The sequence below is a fragment of the Callorhinus ursinus genome, unplaced genomic scaffold, assembly GCF_003265705.2.
Source record: "Callorhinus ursinus isolate GAN/ISIS: 27379988/994484 unplaced genomic scaffold, GSC_fseal_2.0 scaffold29, whole genome shotgun sequence".
Classification (NCBI taxonomy): domain Eukaryota; kingdom Metazoa; phylum Chordata; class Mammalia; order Carnivora; family Otariidae; genus Callorhinus; species Callorhinus ursinus.
In genome coordinates this window covers 4,864,856-4,880,005 of record NW_027397091.1, presented here as the reverse complement: position 1 = coordinate 4,880,005, position 15,150 = coordinate 4,864,856, and the positions used below count along the sequence as shown (strand labels likewise).

At 39.2% G+C, this 15,150-nt stretch overlaps 1 pseudogene; it reads right to left on the bottom strand.

The window, feature by feature from the left end:
• Window positions 1-8,337: 8,337 nt before the first annotated feature.
• LOC112827303 (uncharacterized) lies at window positions 8,338-11,763 on the bottom strand (annotated as a pseudogene).
• Between the last annotated feature and the right edge of the window lie 3,387 nt (window positions 11,764-15,150).

Sequence of the window (15,150 nt, the reverse complement as noted above, 5' to 3'; positions counted from 1 at the left end):
GCTGTGCAAAAGCTTTTTATCTTGATGAAATCCCAATAGTTCATTTTTGCCCGGGCTTCCCGTGCCTTTGGCGATGTTTCTAGGAGGAAGTTGCTGCGGCTAAGGTCGAAAAGGTTGCTACCTGTGTTCTCCTTTAGGATTTTGATGGACTCCTGTCTCACGTTTAGGTCTTTCAACCATTTGGAGTCTATTTTTGTGTGTGGTGTAAGGAAATGGTCCAGTTTCATTCTTCTGCATGTGGCTGTCCAATTTTCCCAACACCATTTGTTGAAGAGACTGTCTTTTTGCCATTGGACATTCTTTCCTGCTTTGTCAAAAATAAGTTGACCATAGAGTTGAGGGTCCATTTCTGGGCTCTCGATTCTGTTCCATTGATCTATGTGTCTGTTTTTGTGCCAGTACCAAACTGTCTTGATGATGACAGCTTTGTAATAGAGCTGGAAGTCCGGAATTGTGATGCCGCCAGCTTTGCTTTTCTTTTTCAATATTCCTCTGGCTATTCTGGGTCTCTTCTGGTTCCATACAAATTTTAGGATTATTTGTTCCATTTCTTTGAAAAAAGTGGATGGTATTTTGATGGGGATTGCATTGAATGTGTAGATTGCTCTAGGTAGCATTGACATCTTCACAATGTTGATTCTCCCAATCCATGAGCATGGAACGTTTTTCCATTTCTTTGTGTCTTCTTCAATTTCTTTCATGAGTATTTTATAGTTTTCTGAGTACAGATCCTTTGCCTCTTTGGTTAGATTTATTCCTAGGTATCTAATGGTTTTGGGTGCAATTGTAAATGGGATCGACTCCTTGATTTGTCTCTCTTCTGTCTTGTTGTTGGTGTATAGGAATGCCACTGATTTCTGTGCATTGATTTTCTATCCTGCTACTTTACTGAATTCCTGTATGAGTTCTAGCAGTTTTGGGGTGGAGTCTTTTGGGTTTTCCACATACAGTATCATATCATCTGCAAAGAGTGAGAGTTTGACTTCCTCTTTGCCGATTTGGATGCCTTTGATTTCTTTTTGTTGTCTGATTGCTGTGGCTAGGACTTCTAATACTATGTTGAATAGCAGTGGTGAGAGTGGACATCCCTGCCGCATTCCTGACCTTAGGGGAAAAGCTCTCAGTCTTTCCCCATTGAGAATGATATTCGCTGTAGGTTTTTCATAGATGGCTTTTATGATATTGAGGTATGTACCCTCTATCCCTATACTCTGAAGAGTTTTGATCAAGAAAGGATGTTGTACTTTGTCAAATGCTTTTTCTGCATCTATTGAGAGGATCATATGATTCTTGCTCTTTCTTTTGTTAATGTATTGTATCACGTTGATTGATTTGCGGATGTTGAACCAGCCTTGCAGCCCAGGAATAAATCCCACTTGGTCATGGTGAATAATTCTTTTAATGTACTGTTGGATCCTATTGGCTAGTATTTTGGTGAGAATTTTTGCATCCATGTTCATCAAGGATATTGGTCTGTAATTCTCTTTTTTGATGGGGTCTTTGTCTGGTTTGGGGATCAAGGTAATGCTGGCCTCATACAATGAGTTTGGAAGTTTCCCTTCCATTTCTATTTTTTGGAACAGTTTCAGGAGAATAGGTATTAATTCTTCTTGAAATGTCTGATAGAATTCCCCCGGGAAGCCGTCTGGCCCTGGGCTTTTGTTTCTTGGGAGATTTTGGATGACTGTTTCAATTTCCTTAGTGGTTATAGGTCTGTTCAGGTTTTCTATTTCTTCCTGGTTCAATTTTGGTCGTTGATACATCTCTAGGAATGCACCCATTTCTTCCAGGTTATCTAATTTGCTGGCATAGAGTTGCTCATAATATGTTCTTATAATTGTTTGTATTTCTTTGGTGTTGGTTGTGATCTCTCCTCTTTCATTCATGATTTTGTTGATTTGGGTCCTTTCTCTTTTCTTTTGGATCAGTCTGGCCAGGGGTTTATCAATCTGGTTAATTCTTTCAAAGAACCAGCTCCTAGTTTCGTTGATCTGTTCTACTGTTCTTTTGGTTTCTAGTTCATTGATTTCTGCTCTGATCTTTATGATTTCTCTTCTCCTGCTGGGTTTAGGCTTTATTTGCTGTTCTTTCTCCAGCTCCTTTAGGTGTAGGGTTAGGTTGTGTATTTGAGACCTTTCTTGTTTCTTGAGAAAGGCTTGTATTGCTATATACTTTCCTCTCAGGACCGCCTTTGCTGTATCCCAAAGATTTTGAACAGTTGTGTTTTCATTTTCATTGGTTTCCATGAATTTTTTTAATTCTTCTTTAATTTCTTGGTTGACCCATTCATTCTTTAGTAGGATGCTCTTTAGCCTCCATGTATTTGAGTTCTTTCCGACTTTCCTCTTGTGGTTGAATTCTAGTTTCAAAGCATTGTGGTCTGAAAATATGCAGGGAATGATCCCAATCTTTTGGTACCGGTTGAGACCTGATTTGTGACCTAGAATGTGATCAATTCTGGAGAATGTTCCATGGGCATTAGAGAAGAATGTGTATTCCGTTGCTTTGGGATGGAATGTTCTGAATATGTCTGTGAAGTCCATTTGGTCCAGTGTGTCATTTAAAGTCTTTATTTCCTTGTTGATCTTTTGCTTAGATGATCTGTCCATTTCAGTCAGGGGGGTGTTAAAGTCCCCCACTATTATTGTATTGTTGTCAATGTGTTTCTTTTCTTTTGTTATTAATTGCCTTAGATAATTGGCTGCTCCCATGTTCGGGGCATAGATATTTACAATTGTTAGATCTTCTTGTTGGATAGACCCTTTAAGTAGGATATAGTGTCCTTCCTCATCTCTTATTACAGTCTTTGTTTTAAAATCTAGTTTGTCTGATATAAGGATTGCCACCCCAGCTTTCTTTTGGTGTCCATTAGCATGGTAAATGGTTTTCCACCCCCTCACTTTCAATCTGGGGGTGTCTTTGCGTCTAAAATGAGTCTCTTGCAGACAGCATATTGATGGGTCTTGTTTTTTAATCCAATCTGATAGCCTGTGTCTTTTGATTGGGGCATTGAGCCCATTTACATTCAGGGTAACTATTGAAAGGTATGAATTTAGTGCCATTGTATTACCTGTAAGGTGACTGTTAACTGTCTGTTGTCTGTGTTCGTTTCTGCTCTTTGCTGCTTTTAGGTTCTCTCTTTGCTTAGAGGACCCCTCTCAATATTTCTTGGAGGGCTGGTTTCGTGTTTGCAAATTCCTTTAGTTTTTGTTTGTTCTGGAAGCTTTTTATCGCTCCTTCTATTTTCAGTGATAGCCTAGCTGGATACAGTATTCTTGGCTGCATATTTTTCTCGTTTAGTGCTCTGAAGATATCTTGCCAGTCCTTTCTGGCCTGCCAGGTCTCTGTGGATAGGTCTGTTGCCAATCTAATGTTTCTACCATTGTAGGTTACATATCTCTTCTCCCGAGCTGCTTTCAGGATTTTCTCTTTGTCTCTGAGACTCGTAAGTTTTACTATTAGATGTCGGGGTGTTGACCTATTTTTATTGATTTTGAGAGGGGTTCTCTGTGCCTCCTGGATTTTAATGCCTGTTTCCTTCCTCACATTAGGGAAGTTCTCTGCTATAATTTGCTCCAATATACCTTCTGCCCCCCTCTCTCTCTCTTCTTCTTCTGGGATCCCAATTATTCTAATGTTGTTTCGTCTTATCGTATCACTTATCTCTCGAATTCTGCCCTCGTGATCCTGTAGTTGTTTCTCTCTCTTTTTCTCAGCCTCTTTATTTTCCATCATTTGGTCTTCTATATCGCTGATTCTCTCTTCTGCCTCATTTATCCTAGCAGTTAGTGCCCCCATTTTGGATTGCACCTCATCAATAGCCTTTTTGATTTCGATTTGGTTAGATTTTAGTTCTTTTATTTCTCCAGAAAGGGTTTCTCTAATAACTTCCACGCTTTTTTCAAGCCCAGCTAGTATCTTTAAAGTCATGATTCTGAACTCTAGGTCCGACATCATACTAATGTCTGTATTGAGTAGGTCCCTGGCTGATGGTAGTACCTCTTGTTTTATGAACATAATCTTATACAAAACAAGCCAACATAAAAGAATACATAATGTGTGATTCCATCTATATAAAATTCAGAAACAGGAAAATCGTAATGGTGTTAGGAATTGGAGAATTTACTCTTGATAGAGAGGGGTAGTTATGGGAGAACTTCTGGAGTTCCAAAAGTTTTCTGTCTCTAGATTACCGATTATGTGTTCACTTTCTGTATCATGCTATGCTTTAATAACAATTACATAAAGGTAATCCTCATATACAGAAAAACAATCTGGGAAGAAATATATCCACATGTTAATAGTTATAAAATCTGTGTGATAAATGTATTGGTGATTTCTATATTTTCTTTATATATTTTGTTCCATGTGGATTTTAATATTGCAAGTATATTACTTTTATATGCAGAAAAACAATGAAGCGCTTTGCTTTTTTTTTTAAAGTGCTATGTTTGAAGAATAACCACTCTAAAAGTATGTAGTTCATTTTTCATATTCAGAAAAAAACACTTTACCTCTTCAAATACTTCCAGGACACAAAAAGAAAATTAATATCAATTATTATTTCAATCTGTTGTCAACATTTGACCTTAATAATTTAATTTCTAACACATTTATAGTTTAGTCTAATACTAAAACAAATTGTTTGCCTATTTCTGGTATTAATTTTTAAATAGGGCAGGGCCATCTATTAAAACCAAGCTAATCTCCTTAAATTCCTTACTGTGAATTCATTTTTTAAAACACCTACTTATATTTCACCTCTAATGGAATGGGAGAGGATACTGCAGAAAATGCTCAATTATTGTTAATCCCCTTCTTTCCCATGCAAGTCATATCAATCTTGTTAAGTTTTTTTTTCCTCCAAAGTGCAAGGGTCCACTTAACAAAATGCATGTGGTTAAGTTTGTTGTTCTAATAAAGTTCAAGAGGATGGAATTAAATTAGTATAGGGTAATTACTTATAATTAGATATTCTTAATGGAAACTGAATAAGTCCTAAGTTATTCTAAAAACTTGCTTGCTTAAATATGCAGCTCCGTTGGCAACTCCCCCCTCCCCTCCCCACATGGAAAGAAGAAAACTGCTTTCCAGTTTTCAAGGCAGAATTCCATTCGCCCTAGAAAATACTCCAAAGCACACTCAGAGAAATGTTCTAAACAGTTATTCCTCATTAAACTAAAGAACGGCTAACTAAAAGCTTGAAATTTAGATTATGCAAAGATAACTATCCCTTGGACTTTACCTAAAAAAGGGTGGAAAACAGGAGTCAACACTACAGTAAATGTGACTTATACTTAGAAAGGGCAGGGAGGTTAGAGGGGAAAGTAGAGGACATACAATCTCAGAGGATCAAGTGTGATTATCTGTTGTCTACTCAGACACCTGGTTGTGAGACTCTCTTGAAAACTCATCAGGTGTCTGTCCATATTTGCTGCTGGGCAAAAAAACTAGCTCTGGGTCATGGCCAGCTCCATGAGGGCACCTTGTGAGCCCCAGAACTCTACAAGCAATGTGGTATTCAGCAGGCCATGCCAAGGGGACCACATCTGTTTTGAATTGGGGATGTCTTCACACCAAAGGAGTGGAAGAGATAGCCAAAGACACAAGCAGCCAGCACTCCTATAAAATCACCAGGACTTTGATTTTTATCTTTCTCTCATCAAAACAGCAGAGAGGTTAACTTCTCCAATTGACAGATGTGTAAAAGCCTAGTGCAAAAAGAAGCCTGACATGCTTTATGAAACTCCAGGGCAGAAGAATGTTTTCATCCCTACCATGTGAAAAAGTTACGTTTAAATGACTTCCACATGGGGGATTCGGGTTACTCCATGTGAGACCCTGGCTTTTGTCTTCTACATGCTTTTGCTCTCCAAATTAGATTTGTTCATTTGCTTAAAATTGTGTGTGTGTGTGTGTGTGTGTGTATTTGAATTCTATAATAATAGGTTCCTCTTGGTCCCAATACAATGAAACCTTTGATCAGTAACTCAAACTCAGGAAAAAGTAAGTTTCACCAGAATAGAACATCCAGGGATCTGATTTGACCTGACAAGTTCTGAGACTGCACTTATTTAAATATTTTGTAAGTTTTTGCCTGATGTTAAGGAGCGGGGACATGAGAGAGACAGAAAAGAGATACTAGATAATACTACCATGACTTATAATGCCTGTTCTTTGGGCCACAGTGAACTTTCTTTTTGGCTTAATACATAGATTGAGTTTATGGTACCTTTACTATTAAGTAAAAAGGGAAAAAAATCAAAACTGGCTGTCAGATCCTAATATGTCTTTAAATTATGCTTAAATAAATAGTAGAAATCAGTGAGAAAGTGAAGGAGGTGTGAAAACACTATTCTAACGTTAATTAAATACCAGGCATATGTACTAATTTTAGCTCCAAAATAGATTTCAACCTTCTCCTTTTTCAGAGGAGGTCCCTGGCCAGCGACTTTAAATAATTTTTCCAAGGTTATGCAGATAATAAGTGATGGAGGAAGGTTCAAATTATGACCTCATTTCAAAGTCCACTGTCTTAGGTTCTATCATCTCTTAGAGATACCTGACTCCTAGGATCATAATGCATGATGTTTTAAAAACACACCCCCAAATTCTTTGACACTCCTGTCAGAAGGAGGGGTCCTTGTTCCCTCCCCTTGAATATGTCCCCACCTCAGTGATGCATTTGTAACCAACAGACTACAGTGGAAGTGATGCTCCATGGCTTGTAAGAGTAGGCCAAAGAAGATCCTGTGGCTCCACCCGGTTCTTACGGCCTGCTCACAGCCCCAATATGACCATGCTGGAAAGGACACAGGAAGGTGTCCTGATTGATGGTCCAGCTGAGCACTAAGCCAGTAGCCAAAGTCAAATGCCAATCATATGACTGAGCCATCTTAAATGTTCAATCCGGCTGAGGTTTCGGATGACTGCAACCCTAGGGGACAACTAATTTCAACCACATGAGAGATTCCATGAAAGAGTAACCTAGTTGAGCCTTTTCTAAATTCATGAACCATAAAATCATTAGCAAAATAAAGCGATTGCTATTTTATGCTACTGAATTTTGGAATAATTATTACACAGCAACAATAATTAAAACACAGAATTCAGAAACAGGCAATGAAACATCAGCAGGAGATATGGAGGGTAGTTCCTTTGGGTTTTTATTGGTCCATAAGCAGAACTCAAGTATAGCACAGGGAATATGAGCAGGACATTAGAGCCAGACAAACCTGGGTGTATCCCAACATGGCCACTTACTAGGCTTAGTGTGGCTAAAGGTGCTTAAATTTTCTCAGACTCGTCTCTGTAATGAAGGTAATGAGTGTATTAGAGCATTAATCTGGTTCTCTGCTCCAAAGAAACAAAACCAATAGTGTATATAGCTATATATACACGTATATATACACACATATATGTAACTAATATATAACTATGGTTATACATGATTTTATTATAAGGAAGAGATTTATTATAAGAAATTGGCTCATGCAGTTATAGAGACTGAGAAGTCCTAACATCTGCAGTTGGCAAGCTGGAGACACAAAAGAGCCAAAGGTATGGTTTTAGTTCCAGGCCAAGTCTGAAGGTCTGAGAATAAGAGAGCCAGTGGTGTAAGTTCCAATCTGAAAGCTGACAGGCTCCACACTCATGGGCTATTGTTTCAGTTTGAGTCTGAAGGCAGAAAAACACCAATACCAATGTTCCAGCTTGAGTAGTGAGGCAGGAGAAATTTCATCTTATAGTGCTACCCTTTCTGTTCTGTTTGGGCTTCCAATTGATTGGACGAGGGCACTCACATTAAGGAGAGCAGTCTACAGATCCAAATATTAATCTCATCTACAAACACCCTCATGGCACAGCCAGAGTAATGTTTGACCAAAATCTCAGCTCCCCACAGCCAAGTAAAGTTGACAAATAAAATTAACCACCACAAGTCCACCATTTGTTACTGGGCACCCATGTGCATCTCCTTAAATGATACTTAATCTCCAAATATAGATAATAACAAGGTCATAATTCCACTTAACTTGATGCAACTATCCTGCATACAACTGAAAGTACCCTAACTCCTTCTCCAGAAAAGGAGATAGTTCTTGAATGATGTTTACTCTTCTTCTTGATATCCCATGATTTAAATACTATGATTTAAAATTAACAATATTTAAATATTATGATATAAAGTCAATACATCTTATGTTACATGACAAGGAATAAGAGGGAAGAAAACAAAGATACATAAAATACACTTATATTTATATTCATATTCACACAAACATTTGTAACAAAATAAGTGAGAAATACTCATGACAGCTGCAGTCCTCATTTCTGTAATTAGTTACTTGGTAACTGTTTTTTATGACTACCTTCTTGTACCACCCACTGTGTGTTCCCTTTGTTTTCTGAACACATCTCAGTTGGTTCTTTACCTAGTCAGGGGACCCAGACTTTCAGTTCAGAAAGGTCTGGGGCTACTGGTGGTCCTGCTTAGATTGGATGTCACACTTTTCCACTGACTTTAATCACAGGGTTGTTAATACTAATAGACATATTAAGAGATATCTTATATTTCAGACATAATCCTTATTTTTGTTGTGGAGAAGTAGTCCAATCTTGCCTTAGTAATTAGAAATCAATCAACTCAGCCAACACAGTAATTCCCTTCATTGCTTGTTGGTTCTAAAGCATGAGACACCCAAAATGGCCTAGAGGCAGTCTTAACCTTGAGTTCAATGGAATCACTCTTGTGTTTCCTGGTGGAAGCATTCCCTCCTTTGGATCTAAGGCCAGCAGAGCACAAAGTCATGGCAACAGGAAGCAAAAATTTTACTCGTGGGTCACTAGAGGGTAATAGTGAGTTGTGCCACTCACCTCTGATTCCTGGGCCTGTGAATCCTGTCTATCAGAGAAACAGAACCATATAATGGATCCTGATGCAGAGCATATACAGCATTCTGAAGAACCTTGCTGTAGTCCGGCTAGGTGGCACTGTACCTGAGTCTTCAAAAGGCCATTTCACCATTTTATTAAGCCACCTGCTTCAGAATGGTGGAGACATAGTAAGGCCTGTAAATTCTATGAGCATGGGCCCATTGCCACACTTTGTTTATTATGAAGTTCCTTAATCAAAAGTAATGCTGAGAAAAAAAAATTTAAAATGAGGTAATGCTGTGTAGAATACCATAATGGTGGGTAAGGCATTCTGTAAATCTACATATGGAAGAAACATTGCTTGTAGGGAAGGCAAATTTGTATCCAGAGTATATTCCAGTAACAACAAAATGCTATCCTTTCCATGATGGATGTGGTCCAGTGTAATCAACATGGCACTGGGTTGCTGGCTGAGTACCTTGGGAAATAATGTCAGAGTGTCAAATCCAGGATTCAGTATTGGTCTTCGCTGCTGGCAGGTTGAGCACTCAGCAACAGCTCTAGCTAGGTTGGCTTTGGTGAGTGGAAGTTCATGCTGCTGATTCCATGCATCATCTCCATCTCTGCCACCATCACCTTTATGTTCATGAACTCTTTGGGCAGTAAAAGGAGTGTCTGGGGAAAGAAGCTGACTGGTATCTACACAAGTAATTTTATTCACTTGATTATTAAAATACTTCTCTGTTGAGGTTACCTTTTGATGAGCATTCACATGCAAAAATATCTTCATTTGTTCCCATTCTGAGAGAACTGTCTATGTACTTCTTCCCCAGATTTCCTTATCACCAATTTTCCAATCATGTTCCTCCCAGATTCCTGACCATGCCAAACCATTGGCCACAGCCCATGAAGTTGTATATAATCACACATCTGACTATTTCTTCCAAGAAAAGTGACCAATAACATTCACTGCTATAGTTCCGCCCACTGGGAGACTCTCCCTTCACATCTGCCCATCAGGGATGTCTGAGGAAGGGATTGTAGTGCTGCAGATGTCCACTTTTTGGTGTTGCCTGCATTATCAAGCACAACTATCTGTAAGCAAGGCTCACGTCTTTTCTTCCTCTGTCAAATGATCTTAGGGAATTTCCCATGAAGCCATAAGTGTGGGAGAGAGAAATTACTGCAATAATAGTGGGGACTAGGGCATTTGGGCCACTTCTTCATATACCATACGTGCACCTTAAAGGCACCCTCTGGCACCATTTCCTGTATACCACCTCCATTTGATGATGTGGTGCTGTTGTGCTGCTAGGTCAGATAACACCCAGTTCATTATAGACAGCCCAGGTTACATGGAAACTTGATGACCCATGGTCAAGCACTAAGTCTCCATTAAGGCCTGTAGCAGGCCAAGAGCTATTCTCAAAAGGACAGTAGTTATCTGCAGAAGATGGTAGTGCTTTGCTCCAACAACCTAAAGGCCTTTGCTGTGATTCACCAATAGCACCCCTATTCCACTGACACATCAAATGCCATTGGAACTGCTAGATGATATGTCCCAAGTGTCAGAACAGTTTGCCTGGTAGCCTGGACCTATTATAAGCATTCTCTTGTTCTGGGCCCCACTTAAAACTAGTAGCTTTTTGGGTTACTCAGTAAATGGGGTTGGAGTAAAATGCCCAAGTGAGGAATTAAGTGTCCTCCAAAAACCAAAGCAGCCCACTAAACATTGTGCCTCTTTCTTGGATGTAGGAGGAGCCAGATGCAACAACTATTCTTTCCCTTCGAAGGCATATCTTGACATGCCCCACAGCACTGGACCCCTAGAAATTTCACTGATGAAAGCCTCTGAATTTTTGTCGTATTTATTTCCCACCCTTTGATATGCAGATGTTTTACCAATAAATCGAGAGTAGTTGCTACTTCCTGCTTATTAGGTCCTATAATATCATCAATATAATGGGTCAGTGTGATTCCTTGTGGAAGGCAAAGACAATCAGTATTCCTTTGAGCTAATTTATGACCTAGATCTTGAGAATTAATATACTTCTGAGACAGGAAAACGATGGGAGTATTGTTGGCCACAGCAGTTGAAGGCAAACTGCTTCTGGTGGCCCTTATAGACAAGGATGGAGAAGAAAAAGGCATTTTCCAGATCAATAGTTGCATACCACATACCAGAGGATGTGTTAATTTGCTTAAACAATGTAACCACATCTGGAACAGCTGAAATTGTAATCACCACCTGGTTAAGCTTATGACAACTCATTGTCATTCCCCAAGATCCAGATGTCTTCTGCATAGACCAAATGGGCAAGTTGAAAAGGGACATGGTGAGAATCACTACCCCTGCATCTCTCTAGTCCCTGATGGTGGCAATAATCTCTGCAGTCCCTCCAAGAATGCAGTATTGTTTTTGTTTTGCTCTTTTCCTAGGTAGAGGTAGTTCTAGTAGTTTTCACTTGGCCTTTCCCATAATAGCCTTCACTCCACAGGTCAGGGAACCATGTGGTGACCCTGGCCGCTGCTAAGTATGGCTCTTCCAATTGTGCATTCCAGAACTGGGGAAATTACCACAGGACATGTTCCCACTGGGCCCATTGTGAAAAAAACTTCAGCTAAAACTCCATTGATCATCTGATCTCCAAAAACCCTTACTCTGACTGGTGGGTCACAGTGATATTCTGGGTGTCCTGGAATTAGTATCAGTTCAGAGCCAGTATCCAGCAATCCCTGAAAATTCTGATTATTTGTCTTTTGCCAATGGACAGTTGTCCTGGTAAAAGGCCATAGGTCCCTTTGGAGAAGTATGGGAGAAAGATTAACGGGATAAATTTTGGCAGTATACTGGGATCCTTCCTCAAGGGGACCCAGCTTCCCCTTCATTCAAGAGGTTCTGGTTTTATAAACTGACTCAAGTCTGGGAACTGATTGAGGGGCTGTGACTTTCTGTTTTTATGACTCAAGTTAGACTTTTGTTCATTGACCTAAAACATTTTTGCTTATAAAGATCGAGTAAGAATTTAGTAGTCTTCCTACCTATTTCACTTTTAGGAATGCCATGATTAACTAGCCAGAACCATAGGTCTGCACAAGTCAGGGTATTCTGACTGCTGCTTTGATTCTGTTGTTCATTACGGTAACCATGTCCATCTTGCCTTTGATGGGTGAGTGCTGCCACTTGGACCCCCACTACTGTTGGATTCAATTACTCCCATTGCATTTACATTCCCCAATTCAGTGATTGCAATTCCCACTGTAAGATCTGACCTACAGATAAGAGTGAGCACCGAGCTTTTTAAGGATGCCCAGGTCTAGATTAAAGTGAGGATTCAGGGTGCCTGGGTGGCTCAGTTGGTTAAGCCACTGCCTTCGGCTCAGGTCATGATCCTGGAGTCCCGGGATCGAGTCCTGCATCGGGCTCCCTGCTGAGCAGAGAGTCTGCTTCTCCCTCTGACCCTCTTCCCTCTCGTGCTCTCTATCTCTCATTCTCTCTCTCTCAAATAAATAAATAAAATCTTTAAAAAAAAATAAAGTGAGGATTCATACAAATTTTAAAACCTGAATCACATAAATTGATTTAGTTCCTCAAAGTGGTTAAGGTAAACTTACTTGTGCCTCCTCCTAACAAGAATGACATCATAGATTTAATAGTGAAACATATGTACTAATGGATAGATTTCTAAGCATGTCTGGTTTCAACAGTGATAGCATTGATTAGGAACATGCACACAGACATCCTTATTATAGCTTTTAGAGCCTTCATTTTAAAGCTTTGCCTCAGCATTTAGGCACATAGGTTGTCCTGTGTTGTCATAGCCTTACGCACATGATTATTTTTCAGCTTTAAATTGTGCACAGTTTTAGTCATTTCGGGCCACAGTAATAGTACTATAGCCTGGGTGACTTATTAATGACAGACATTTATTTCTCACATTCTTGGAGACTGGAAATCGAAGATCAAGGTGTCTGCATGTTTAGGTTCTGGTGAGAACCTGTTTGTAGGTTGCAGACTGCTAAGCTCTCCTTGTACCTTCACATCGTGAGGGAGGAAGAGAGAGCTATTTGGGGTCCCTTTTAGAAGGGCACTAATCCCATTCATGAGGGCTTCATCCTTTTGACCTAACTACTTCTGCAAATTCCCACCTCTTAATACCATCACACTGGAGGTTAGGATGCCAAAGTATCAATTTTGGGGAGACACAAACTTCCAGTCCATCACATGCACTGAAGCTGTAAGGCACATATCATGAATGTAGAGCTCACTGAATCTTGCAGACAGATCAAAAAATGCTCATATGATTTTAATAATTATTTTCCTACTGCCTCAAGAATATAGATTCTTAACCCCTCGAATTAGAGCAAAAAGCCATTTGTAGTAAAGAGCACAGGATCTAGGTTAGATTATCAGGGTTCACCTGTCAGCTCTACCATTGGCTAACCCCCTCTGTGAATGACTTTTCTCATCTATAAAACTGGCACAGTAATATGCCTTCCTCATAGATATAGTAAATGAGTTAATACATGTAAAGAGCTTAGAAAGTGCCTGGCCCATAATAAACTCTCAATAAATATAAGCCATTTTTATTGCTTATTTAATTTCCCCTTATAGTACCTATTACCCACCAGATGGTGCCTGAGGTGAAGTGCTTGCTGAATGAATAGGAAGGAAAAATAAGAGACCTTTACCTGACAGAACATAATGTTTCAATGAAGTTACACCATGCAGAGAAAGCAATGTGTCCTGTTTATATGCAAGACAAACAAGGAGCTGGACTTCGACTTCAAGCTGTGTGAATAGAAGATGCCATTGCTTCTGTGACCCACATTCACAGTGAATAACAAGACCAGAGAGAAACAGTTTTTAGGAGCCCAACAGGAATTGTCACCTAAGACTCGCTGTTGGACTAAACAGCCACTCCATTCTTTCCTTCTCCACAGCTGTTCCTTACACATTTCAACCGTTTGGCAATATGACTCTCCTGAGATTGAGAAATAGTGTGTCAGAATCTATTGATCCTTAACATAACAGAGGAGTGGTGGCCACGGTATACTAGAAACGGTGCTTTCATTGATCTGGAGCACCCTGTTTCCATCACAGGGAAGAATCTTCCCACAACCAAAGTGCTAGAGGACTGATGGCCAAGTAAAATCTTGGGTGAGATGGGGTCACCCACATAGCCAGAGAGTCTTAATTTACTGAAAGAGTAAAGCTCACAAACAAGACGATCACTAAAAAAATTGCCAGAAAGAATACCAACTTTTCCGTTTCATTTGTTAAGTGTACAAAACACTCAATGTTAATTCTCTCATTGATTTAAGTAAATCAGAACTTCTTCCAGGCTAAATAGAGAAATCTATAAGTTACTGAGCTATTTTTAACTTAGAAATATTCCCTTTTGAAATCTCCGGAGTTAAGAATCCAATAGACAAGAGTTATTAAACAAGGATCATGTGACTTATGAAGTGCATGCAAAGGATAATTTGCTGATGTGTTGACACTACGGGGGTACTATACCCAGCTGGAAGTTCTTCTGTGTACTTTGTTATTATTTAAAGATTACTCAAGAATTAGTCTTTTCTTGTATAAATTAGATGGATGAGCATTTAAGAAATTCTGCAATTTTTTTTCATTTTCATACTCTATTAAGCCACCAAGCTGTTTCAGAAAAAACGAGCAAACAAAATATTTAATAGGCTAGTTTTTCAGTTCTCTCACTAAGCAGGTGTTCATTCTGTGAGATCATAAAATTGAAATCATGATATATATTACATCATTATGTAGCACTGAATGTTGGCCAGAGGGCACTGCAGAGATTCAGACAGTTGTTGGTGCACATGTGATAGAAATTAGGACAAGAATGAGAAAAATCTTAGAACTAGTGCAAATGCTCTTGAATTTTAACACTGTTAATTATTTCTTCCAGTAGATGGGTTCTCAACTCTTTGAAGCTCAGATTAGAGAGTCATGTTCTTGTTTACTGAGCCTAGTGCATTTGCCACATTTAGACAGTCCCTTCTCAATGGCGAACTACCTCATTTTCTGGCAGAAAGCAAAGCATAAGAATTGAAGCAATAGACTTTACATAAAGTACACTCTGTACTTCCTCCCTAGGGTAAGAATAGTTTCCACCCCAGACACACTCCAAAACCTTTCATGATTCTGATGACAGTAGCAGTAAAAAATTATTTCACATGTACCAAAATGTGCAACCATAAGTCTCAAGTTTCTTTTCACAGCTTTGAAAAATCTTAATTTACCAATTGAGAAAT